This window comes from Carya illinoinensis, chromosome 8 (assembly GCF_018687715.1).
Source record: "Carya illinoinensis cultivar Pawnee chromosome 8, C.illinoinensisPawnee_v1, whole genome shotgun sequence".
NCBI classification, from domain to species: Eukaryota; Viridiplantae; Streptophyta; class Magnoliopsida; order Fagales; family Juglandaceae; genus Carya; species Carya illinoinensis.
Window position 1 is genome coordinate 25,874,345 of NC_056759.1, and position 11,520 is coordinate 25,885,864.

Sequence of the window (11,520 nt, forward strand, 5' to 3'; positions counted from 1 at the left end):
GAGTAGGTGATGGCTCTAGCCTTCCGATCCAACACTTTGGTGACTCCTCCCTTTCAACCAGTTCATCTTCTTTTGTTCTTCGTAATTTACTTCATGTCCATTCCATTACTAAGAATATGGTTTTTGTGCTAAAATTCTGTGTTGATAATTCATGCTTCTTTTAATTTCACTCTTCTTGCTTCTCTATGAAAGACAACCAGATGGGAAGCTCCTCCTCATCGAACCCAGCCATGATGGTCTCTACATCTTTCCCTCTATGTTGCTTTTGTCCTCATCACATTCTTCTCACATTGACGAAAGAACTACTCTCAATCAGTGGCATCGCAAGCTGGGACACCCATCCTTAGCTCTTAGGCCCTTAGAATTACCTTGTGCAAATCATTGGGGTCCAGCCCCTTATGTTTCTCGAAATGGTTATAAATACTATATTTCCTTTGTAGATCATTTCACTCATTTTATGTGGTTCTTTTGTCTTAAATTTCAATCTGATGTTATTCATGTCTTTTCCACCTTAATACTAAGTTAATTACTCTTTAAACCGATGGAGGTGGTGAATTTAAACCCCTCACTACTATGTGTCAAAAACTTGGTATAACTCATCGTCTCTTATGCCCTCATACACATCACCAAAATGAGCTTGTTGAAAGAGAATACCAATACATTGTTGAAATTGGGGTTGCTCTTTTGGCGCATGCTTCCCTTCCTTTTAATTATTGGGCCGAAGCCTTTGAAACAACTGTGTATTTAATTAATCTTCTTCCCTCCTCTTAGAAATAAATCTCCTTATTTTCTTGTTCACAATCATGTTCCCGATTACAAATTTTTAAAGGTGTTTTGTTGTGAATGTTGGCCCAACTTGAGACCATATCTTTCAAACAAATTAAATTTCAGATCTGTTTCTTGTTTCTTTCTTGGCTACAACTCCACTCATAAAGGATACAAATGTTTGGACCTAAAAATTAATATACTATAAAGGGTACAAATGTTTGGACCTAAAAAATAATATACTTTATAACTCAAGGGACGTAACTTTCAATGAGGCCTCTTGTCCCTTTTCTAAAACACGGCCCAACCCACCTATACACACCTCTGTTTCAGACATAGCCCATCTACCAAATTTTCCCTCTTCCATTCTTGGTCCTGGCCAGGTCCAACATCTCAAATATCAACCCCACATCTAACATCTTCATCTTCTACCTCTTGATCGTTAGTTTCTCCAGTACCAAACCCTTCAACCCTTTTGGTTCCTACACCTTCTCCTCCAATTTTTGTTCCACCCCGTTCTCCCATACCCAAATTGACATTGCCTCACCACCTATGTTAACATAATAGATTATCCTTCACGTTACTCAATAGCTTCAAAAGCTCTCGAATGGCATGATGCCATGGCTCAAGAATATGATGCTTTGCATCAAAATAAAACTTGGAGCTTAGTGCCTCTAGTGCCTTTATCTAATATTCTTGGATGTAGGTGGGTATTTTGCACCAAAACTAATGTCGATGGATCCTTTGAACGAAGGAAGGCTCGTCTGGTTGCCAAAGGCTACCATCAGCAACCTATCATAGATTACCATGAGACATTCAGTTTTGTGGTCAAGCCATCTACTATACGCTTAATTCTCTCCATTGCAGTGACTTGTGGATGGCCTTTGTGCCAATTAGACATCCAAAATGCCTTTTTGCATGGTTCTCTAATTGATGATGTCTACATGTAGCAACCTCAAGGTTTTATTGATCCTGATCATCCCACATATATTTGCAAGCTTCACAAGGCCATCTATGGTCTCAAGTAGGTGTAGAGAGCATGGTTTGCTCAGCTTAGTTCATGGTTACTTGGTTATGGTTTTCAAGCATCTAAAGCAGATCCTTCCCTTTTTATTTTAACTCATAGTGATATTCAGATTTATTTTTTTATTTATGCCGATGACATAGTCATCACCTCATCCAAGCAATCTGCCATTGATGATCTCATTCATGACTTGGGACTCACTTTTCCATTTAAAGACCTTGGTTGTCTCTCATTTTTCTTTGGCTTAGAAGTTGATAACACAGATAAGGGCGTATTACTTTCTCAAAGAAAATACATTAAAGACCTGCTTACTCGAAGCAGTATGCTTCTTGCAAAACCAATGTCGTTTCTAATGGCAGCTTCTCTTAAGTTGTCTAAGTTTGATTCTCCAACTTTTGAAGATGCTACCTTGTATCGTAGTATTATAGGTGGACTACAATACTTATCTTTGACCAGACTTGATATCTTTTTTGCAGTAAACAAGGTATGCCAATTCATGCACTCACCAAAAGTTCCTCACTTAAGTGCAGTTAAACGCATTCTTTGGTATCTTGAAGCCACAATCAATTATGGCTTGTTCTTTACATCTAAGTCTAACTTTACTCTCCAAGCTTATTCTGATGCCGATTGGGGTGTATGCCTAGATGACTGTAGATCAACAGGTGGCTTCTGCATATTCTTAGGACAACATCTTATATCATGGAGTTCCAAGAAACAACAAACTGTAGCTCACTTATCTATAGAGGCTGAATCCAAGTCCATTGCTTTCTCAGCTGCTAAACTAATTTGGCTACAAACTCTCATTTGTGAACTAGGAATTTCACTATCTATAGCTCCAACTTTGTGGTGTGGTAACATTGGAGCCACTTACTTCTCTACAAACCCAGTCTACCATTCAAGAACAAAGCACATGGACATAGACTATCACTTTGTTAGAGACAAAGTAGCAGCCCATACACTTTAAGTCTCTTTTTGTAGCACTAAAGATCAACTTACATATGTGCTTACAAAACCACTTGTTGTAGAAAAATTCAGTAACTTTTGGACGAGCCTCAATCTGATTGATACCCCACTAGACTCGAGGGGGCGTATTAGAGTAAATGATACTGTTAGCCTCACATTAGAGAATATCACAGCACCACTACCTGTAGAGAACATCATAGCATCTTCTAGAATAGAACCATAGGAAATCTGTTCTATCCAATACATTGTAACCAACTTATATTCCTTTATTCTTTGTAATGTGTATAAATACACTTAGTTACTCAATGAAACTCAAGGTAGAACTTTTGAAAACTCTATTTTTCTAACACTATTTACAAACTATTTTATAACTATTCATAGATTATTTCATTTCATCTCACTATTCAAACGAGGCCTAAATGCTTTTAGTTATAAAACCATTTTAGTTATCAAGGACTTTCTCAAAATATTTTGCATGGATAGTGAAACTAGTTTCAATCCATGAGATTATTATTGTTCATTGGTTTAGTGATATTACTTTGTTTTTAGTCGTGTTGGAGATGGGTTATGTATCAAATATGTTTTTGGATAACGTCTACTATTCTAGTTATCGAAATATTTTTATGATCACATTAGAATATATATCAACTTTTGGTTGGCCTCTCCCGACTTATAGTTTCTTTATTAAAAGAAAAGAAATTAATTAACAAGGTTTGTACTAAGTTGTTGATGTAGTGTTCTGTGGCATGAGCAGTTCCATGAAGCCCACATTGCAAAACTTGCAAGATGAACAAAGAGTGGACTCAGGTTGAGCCCGTGAGTCCTTTGATGCTAAAGTTAGCTAAGAATTATATATATGTAAATAATGAAAGAGTATCCAATCCTTTCTCGTGAAAGGAGTTAGGGTATTTATACCTAGCTTCAGCTCTGGCACCGAGGGGGATCGCGGGATGCCAAGTCATGTCTGAGTTAGAACTATCACACCCCTGATCTGGCGGTGTAATGCCATACCATGGTCGTGTGGTCTCAAAGGTGCGTCGTTGTGTGCTGGTATATTTTGTCATGCTTTAAATGCGATGGGTCCTTAGCTGGGATGCCCATGACTGGGCAGATCTAACTTCGGGTGTGCCGCAAGGTTTCCTATTCGATGTGACCTTGTCAGGTTCGAACTCTTGTGATGGCCTTGAGTGGCTTGGGCTTGCGACGAGCCTTTAGGCCAACTATGGGCCATGACTTGGGGGCCCCTTTCATGGGGCAAAGGGAGTTGTTGGGACGGGCCTCGTCCTTCCTCTCCTGACCCCTCAGCATCCTATTGGTTGGGCCCCCACCTTGGATTGCCATGGGCTCCCTTATTCTCCTTGGCTTGGGGTTACTTGGAGGTTCTGGGTTGGGCTGCTGGGACCGGGGCCCATCCCCCTCACATAAGTCTATAAAAGAATGATATTCCTTTAAGTCAGTCTTAGTACTCTCATATAGGCGTGGGTTTGGATTCCAACTCTTATTTCGAATAGGAGCAAATTCCAAATCCGATCGGAATACCGGAATTGGAGTTGGTGCCCAACTCAGAGCTAGTTTTTTTGTTTTTTTTTTTCAAATTTTCTTACCACTTTCACAACATCCAAAAAACACAAAGCATATGGAAAAAATAAATGAATCAAGAAACAATGTCCAAACAACATCAAAGAAGAGATCAAGGGCTAGATTGAAAAGGCTTTCCTAGCATCCAAACAACATCAAGGGATAGATAGAAAAGGAAGCATCACGGCAGATATGAGATCTAGAGTGGGCGGTGACGAGGCTTTGCGGAAAAGAGAAAATGAAGCTACTATCAAAATGAAAAAAAAAAAAAAAAATCTTGATCAAGGCTATCCCTTGATCTCGTCTCTTGAAAGGCTTTGTTGAAACAAAGCTGCTGTCGAGGGTGTCCTTGATTATAGAAATGGTGTGGAAGAGATTGAGGTCTAAGTAGACTGAAATGAGGGGCTAGGATTAGTGACAAGGAAATAATGAATATATATGAAGAGAAAAACGTGAAAATATATATGAAGAGGAAAATGGCATCGATTAAGAAAGTTAAAAAAAGAAAAAGAAAAAGAAAATAGAGAGATAATTCCGTCTCGTGGGGGTTCTAATTGGGGTTTAAAAATTTATATGCCAACCATTAGGCTTCTCAAGTAGGGCTGTACAAGAACTGAAGAAATCATCCAAAAACGGATCAGAACCGCTGCAAGAACTGGGAACCGGCCAAAACTAGCAGAAAACAGATTGGCTGGCGGTAGGATTTAAGTCAAACCGACGTCGGCCGGTTTGGTCCCAGTTCAATCCCTAGAAAAACTGCTGAATTGACCGACGTCTTTTTCTTATTTTTTTTCATATTTATAGGCCCAAAACGACGTTGTTTCACTTATTTAAGTGAAATGGTGGGTTTAGATCCTGAAGTTTTAAACAAACACTAAGGAAACGGCGCCGTTTGGTATGTTGATACCAAATGGCGTCGTTCTGGCTAAGGTTATTTCAATCAACCCCAACCTTTCTTTCTTCTTCGACTCCAGTCTCCACCGTCACTCACCCAGGCAGCCATGTGCGCATAGAGACTCTCTCTCGACTCTCACCTCTGTGCTCTCTCTCACCATCGTCACGGACTCACATCCTCCTCGACTCCTCCTCTTCGATGTCACTCGCCGTTGCCAGCCACCATCTCCTCCACTCTCACCGACAAATATCACTTCTAACGTAAGCCTTCAAAATTTTGAATTTCAATTCTTCAATTCCAAACTTCCACTGCCATCGTCATTCCCAATCTCCTTCTAGGGTTCATAACGCCACACATAGACTCCCTCTCATCTCCCGATTGAAATTTTTTGATCCAATTGAAGAAATTTGTTGAATTTTTTTGTTGAATGTTGAGAACCGATGGCAACCGACTGAAACTACGCCGGCCGATTTTCCCACCCTTTATCGATCGGTTTCGGTCGAGATTCTCCCCTGAAAATCATGTTGGTTAGGTTTTGGTTTTGGACCGAAACTGAACCGTGGTGATCAGTTTTCACCCCTATTCTCAACTATCGATCATATATATTACATATAAAAATATATGAACTATATTAATTGTAGTCGAAGTCGGTACTCCAGAGTCTTGTCTAATTTCAAACTTCGACTTTGACTATTTTTCTCTCCCCAACGCCAACTCCAATTCTAAACTTTGAATTTTCTGATTCCGTTAGAGTTGGAGCGAGTGTTGGCCAGAGTTGGAATCACAAGAGTTTTTGACATTTTCTTTGATCTTGTCTCAACAAAATATAATAAATTAAAATTATTTGCATACAAGCTATAAAAAGTCATGTAATTAACATGGCTATAACTTTTTTGTATCACTACATAATAATAATAATAATAATAATAATAATAATAATAATAATAATAATAATAATAATATATAAGAAAGTTTGTATATATCTTTTGTGTAATTTGGTTTTTTATTTTTTGGGCAAAACCTTTTATCTCAGTCTGACATGAATGCAGAGGTGTCTATTCTTTGAAGGATATGGGTGGCAAGCATTTTATCGATTTTTTTTTTATAAAAAAAACATGATAATTCACATCATATTACCATCTTTCCCACTTGTAAGAGCTAAAAAAAATATTAAGATTACTTTGATTTGCTGCATTTTGCATTAGGAGTTGCAACTCAATGCATGATTTCATTTTGTTGGATTATCTCAAGTTTCACCTACTAATTATTATTCTTTTGGTTTGGTGAATTGGAAAGATAGTTTTGTATTGAGTTAAATTAATCACACTGCTAGATATAAAATGAACAAAGTCCAGTCATTAAAAACCTATTGGCAGGAATTAAAAAAAAAAAAAAAAGAGATAAGGTAAGGAAGGAAAAAGTCAAAAGAGGTTGATTGACATACAAAAATGTAAAAGCAGCATAAAGCAAGTAGAATTCAGTTACTCCAAAAAAAAAAAAAAAAAAAAAAAAGAAAAGAAAAGGAAAAACCCAACAACAAGGTCGAGCCATGGTACTTGAGCACTGCAAAAATCAAACTCTTACCAAACATTAGGTCACTTGGCTCAAGTTTATAAGTCTCAAACTCATAGTTTGAATTATTTCTACTAACCAATTTGATTTTTGGTGAATACTTCTTAGAACTGTTCGGCCTCCCTAGAGTCGCAAACAGGCAACCAAGGTTAACACAAGTGCATAACACATAGGTTAACACTTGTGTCACAACAAACCGGTTAGACAAACCATCCACACCTAACCAGTCAAGCCTAGCAACATGCAGACTAAGCCTCAACATGTAAAGCTCACACAAGCCTTTCACCACAATACTGACCGACCAAGCCTCCTGCTCCCAAATAGTCAAGCCTAACAACATGTAGATTGAGCTTTAACAAACAAGATACACACACCTTCGCCATGATACTGGTCAAGCAAGCCTTCCGCACCCAAACAACTAGGCCTAGCAACTTGCACACTAAGCTTCGGTGACTAAGACTAACACACACCTTCGCGACCATAGTGGTCAAGTAAATCTCCAACACCCAAACAGTCAAGCCTAGCAAAATGTAGGCTAAACTTTGGTGACCAAGCCTAAAACATGCCTTCGTGAACATAGTAGTCAAGAAAACCTCTCACACCTAAACAATCATATAGCAACACATAGGTTGAGTTTAGGGAAACAAGGCTCACACATGCCTTTGCCACAATAGCGTGGTTGAGTAAGCCATTCGCCACAATAGTGTAGTCAGGCAAGCTTTCCGCCACCATAGTGCGGTTGAGCAAGCCTCTTGCCATAATAGTGGTCAAGCAATTCTCCATTTGCCTCAGTGAAAAATGTTAGCACACGTACATGCAACCGGGACTAATATTCTCCCATAACTACTGTCAGCAAGTTACTCCTACGAATGAATTGATTGACTTGACAATTGCTTGAGATGGACCCAGGGGGCAGATAGACTTCCTAACCACTAAAGAGTAGGTTACAATAAACAAACTCTGACCTTAAATGCCAAAACAACAATGCAACCTAGAAATCAGCTCAGAGGGCAAGCAATCCACCAGCACATTTGAAAATAAAAATGACCATAAAATATGAAATACATGCTTTCCACGCTCTTTGTTGACAATGAACTATCATATGCAATTATTAGTCATAGGCTCGCACAAGAAAACATCCTAGATACCCATCCTCAAAAGCCCTAGGGATGTACAAGTCTTCTCAGGCCTCTGACACAACAATGGAAAATCAGAGGCAAGTTTCCAAAATTTATTTTTGTAAAGTTCTTGTGGACTTTCTCAGTCATTTTGTGCCTAAAATTTGACTCAAACTAGTAAACCAAAAATTTAGTGCAATTTTATCTGCAAGTATATAGGTGTTGTAGTACCTAACATGGTTGAATCCACCGGGATTGACTTATATGATAAAGAAAATAACTCAAACAATGAAAATAAATTACTAAAATGAACGTGCAATCGAATATTAAAGAAAATTACTGAGATGAAGATTTTTAAAGTAACAGAATAAAACTAAAATGATAAAATAAATTGATATGGAGAATGACTAAGGTTTCTAGGATCCATCTAATAATTTAAAATATTGTTTCCGATCAATTTACTTCAATTAAACTAGAATAATGATTCCGTTTAATTGGAAGATTTAGCATTTAAGGTCAAGAAAAATAGTCACTAATGATTAAGCATGAACGATTGATGGTTAAAACATTCACAAACTTATTTGAATATCACAGAGATTTTTTTCAAGCATTCACTATATTTGAAAATCATAATGATTTTTTTTTTTGGTTTGATTTACTTTTTTCGTTTTAAATCAATGAATATTAATGAAGAACACTACAAGTGTAAGTATGTGCAAAATGTTCTTTCAAAACTTGTTATTCTTTCTATATAAATCATACTAATTCTCATCTCTATAAATATTGCATTATGGTATTTCAAGTCACTCTTCAACAAAATATGATGCATCATAAGTCATGTTCTATGCTTAGGGTTGAAGATAAATCTTCACAAAATAATTCTACTCAATTACTCCATCAAGGTGCTCAAATTTCACAAAAATGCCAGAAGGAGTGTGTGTTAATCATTTGTATTTTAATGCACATCACAAAATTTTTTTATTTTTTTTATTTTTTATATCAACACATTTTTGACAGAAAACTCTCCCCATACTACATGTGGCATTGTCCTCAATGTTCAGCAAATAAATGTTTGATGATGTATGCTATACATGCATGAATTGAAGCAAGATAAACACTGTAGAACATATATTGATACGAAAATGATTAAACAGAGAGGAAAAAATTCACCTGAGATACTCGAGTGCACACAAGGAGTAGATTTATGTCAAAGTTAAAAGACACAAAAAAAAAAGAGAAAAAAAGACAAGAAAGAAAAACAAAACAAACAAATACGGTATATACAATGAGAAATTATAAATTAATTATGATAAGCAGGATCCTCCAGAGTAGTGGACTCAACCTCTGGAGTAAAATTACCCAAAAATAGTTTCAACCTTTGTCCATTAAAAATATTACTATTCTCTGGGTTTTCTGTCTTAATGGTCCCAAAAAGATAAACAGTTTTTACAACAAAAGGACCGATCCATCAAGATCAAAGCTTGCCAGGAAACAAACGGAGCCTTGAATTATGCAACAAAACTTTTGGGAAGGCTCAAAAGACTTTCAAAAAATATTTTATCATGAAAAATCTTCATTCTCTCCTTGGAAATACGAGAGTTTTCGTAAGTTTTATTCTTGATTTCCTCTAACTCATTAAGTTGAAACTTACAAAGAGAGCAAGCTTTATCCACATCAAAATTAAATTGCTTAATCGCCCAATAAGTTTTGTATTCCAATTTCATAGGCAAGTGACATGCATTTCCAAAAATGAGTCTATATGGGAATATACCAATCAGGGTTTTAAAGGTAGTACGATATGCCCAAAGTGCATTGATTAGTCGTAAAGACCAATCTTTGCAACTTGGGTTAACCGTTTTTTCTAAAACTTTTTTGATCTCCCGATTAGATACCTTAACTTGGCCACTTGTTTGTGGGTGATAAGGGGTAACAATCTTATGAGTAATACCATATTTTCACATTAAGGCCTCGAAAGGCTTATTGCAAAAATGTTTACCCCTATCACTGATAATAGCTCCAGGTGTTCGAAACCTTGATAAAATATTTCTTTTCAAAAATTTCAGCACAACTTTGTGATCATTTTTCTTGCATGAAATGACCTCGATCCATTTGGACACATAATCAACAGCTACCAAAATGTAGAGATTGCCAAAAGAAACTGGGAATGGTCCCATGAAATCGATGCCCCAAGAATCAAATATTTCAACAACCAAACTTGGATTTAATGGCATCATATTTCAGCGGGTAATCCCTTCCAATTTTTGACAACGTTCATGTGCTTTACTAAATTCATGGGTGTCCTTGAAAAGAGTGGGCCAATAAAAATCATATTGCAAAATTTTAAAAGTTGTCTTCTTTCCAGAAAAATGACCACCACATGCCCCAGAATGACAAAAAGACATTGATTGAGCTGAATTATTGCATTTTTAATGCTCTTGGAACCAATATATATTAATTCTTTCATTACTTTATCATTGGTTTTATATGAAAAAATGAATAAATCAAAGTTGTAATTTTAATTGATTAAAAGCATGAATTTTTGCTTTAATTTTATCAACTGTTGATTACTATGGATTATGGTACATATCGCTCAAGCGGCGGCTTTTGGCCGCTCGAGCGAATTCAGGCAAATTCAAACGCTCGACTACCGCTCGACAGTGAGCTCGAGCGGGTGTGCGGGAAAGGAGATCGCTCGAGCGGAGGCATTTGGCCGCTCGAGCGAAGTCAGGCAGAGTGGAACGCTCGATGTTCGCTCGATCCTCCGCTCGAGCGAATTTAGGCAGAGTCGAACACTCGATGTTCGCTCGACACTCCGCTCGAGCGAATATTGTATTTTACAGATTAGTGTTTATTCCACCGCCAGAGTATATAAATGATGTCTTACATCTTATGGCAGGATCTTGGCCTGAAAAACTCGGTTTTGATTAGAGAAACACTTAGAATTTATTTTTCCTTGGATTTTCGTTTAAATTTGGAGAGGAGGATTCATACAATCGATCATTCATGCAACTACACAATTTCCACTGGATCATTCACTCACACTGCAGCAGATTGAAGAACTCCTTGAGGGGTCCAATTGCCACTGCAGCTCAGTCTCCTCCACCGCTTCAAATCTTCATCTCCATTCAATTGGCTTGATCTTTTCAAATCCCTACTTGCTATTTCATTTCAGTTTTAAGTTTCTGAATTATTTTGGAGAATTTTGATTTAGACGTTTGAGTAATTTATTTGTTATTCATTTAATTCATGTTATTTATTTTTATCGTTTCGTTAAACTTTCATTTTAATAGTGATTACAATTACGGTGGTTTAATTTGAGGATTTGTATTTTGAATACAATGATGAACCTGACCGGTGCAAAACTGCAAGTGCACAGTATCGTAGTTTTATAGTAAAGTAATAAGAAGAGTATCGTCCTCAGGGATTGGTACCTTACGTTTGCCAAATACCAAAATTATACTAAACTTGATTTTATCTAGAGGAATCACTAAGATTTTTTTGTAGTTGCAATTTACACTAAAATCGACTTAAAGAGAAATATGCAAAGGAAATAAAATTGATGTTCGAAGATCAACTTAATGGGGAAGAAAACTTCTAGGAAATCG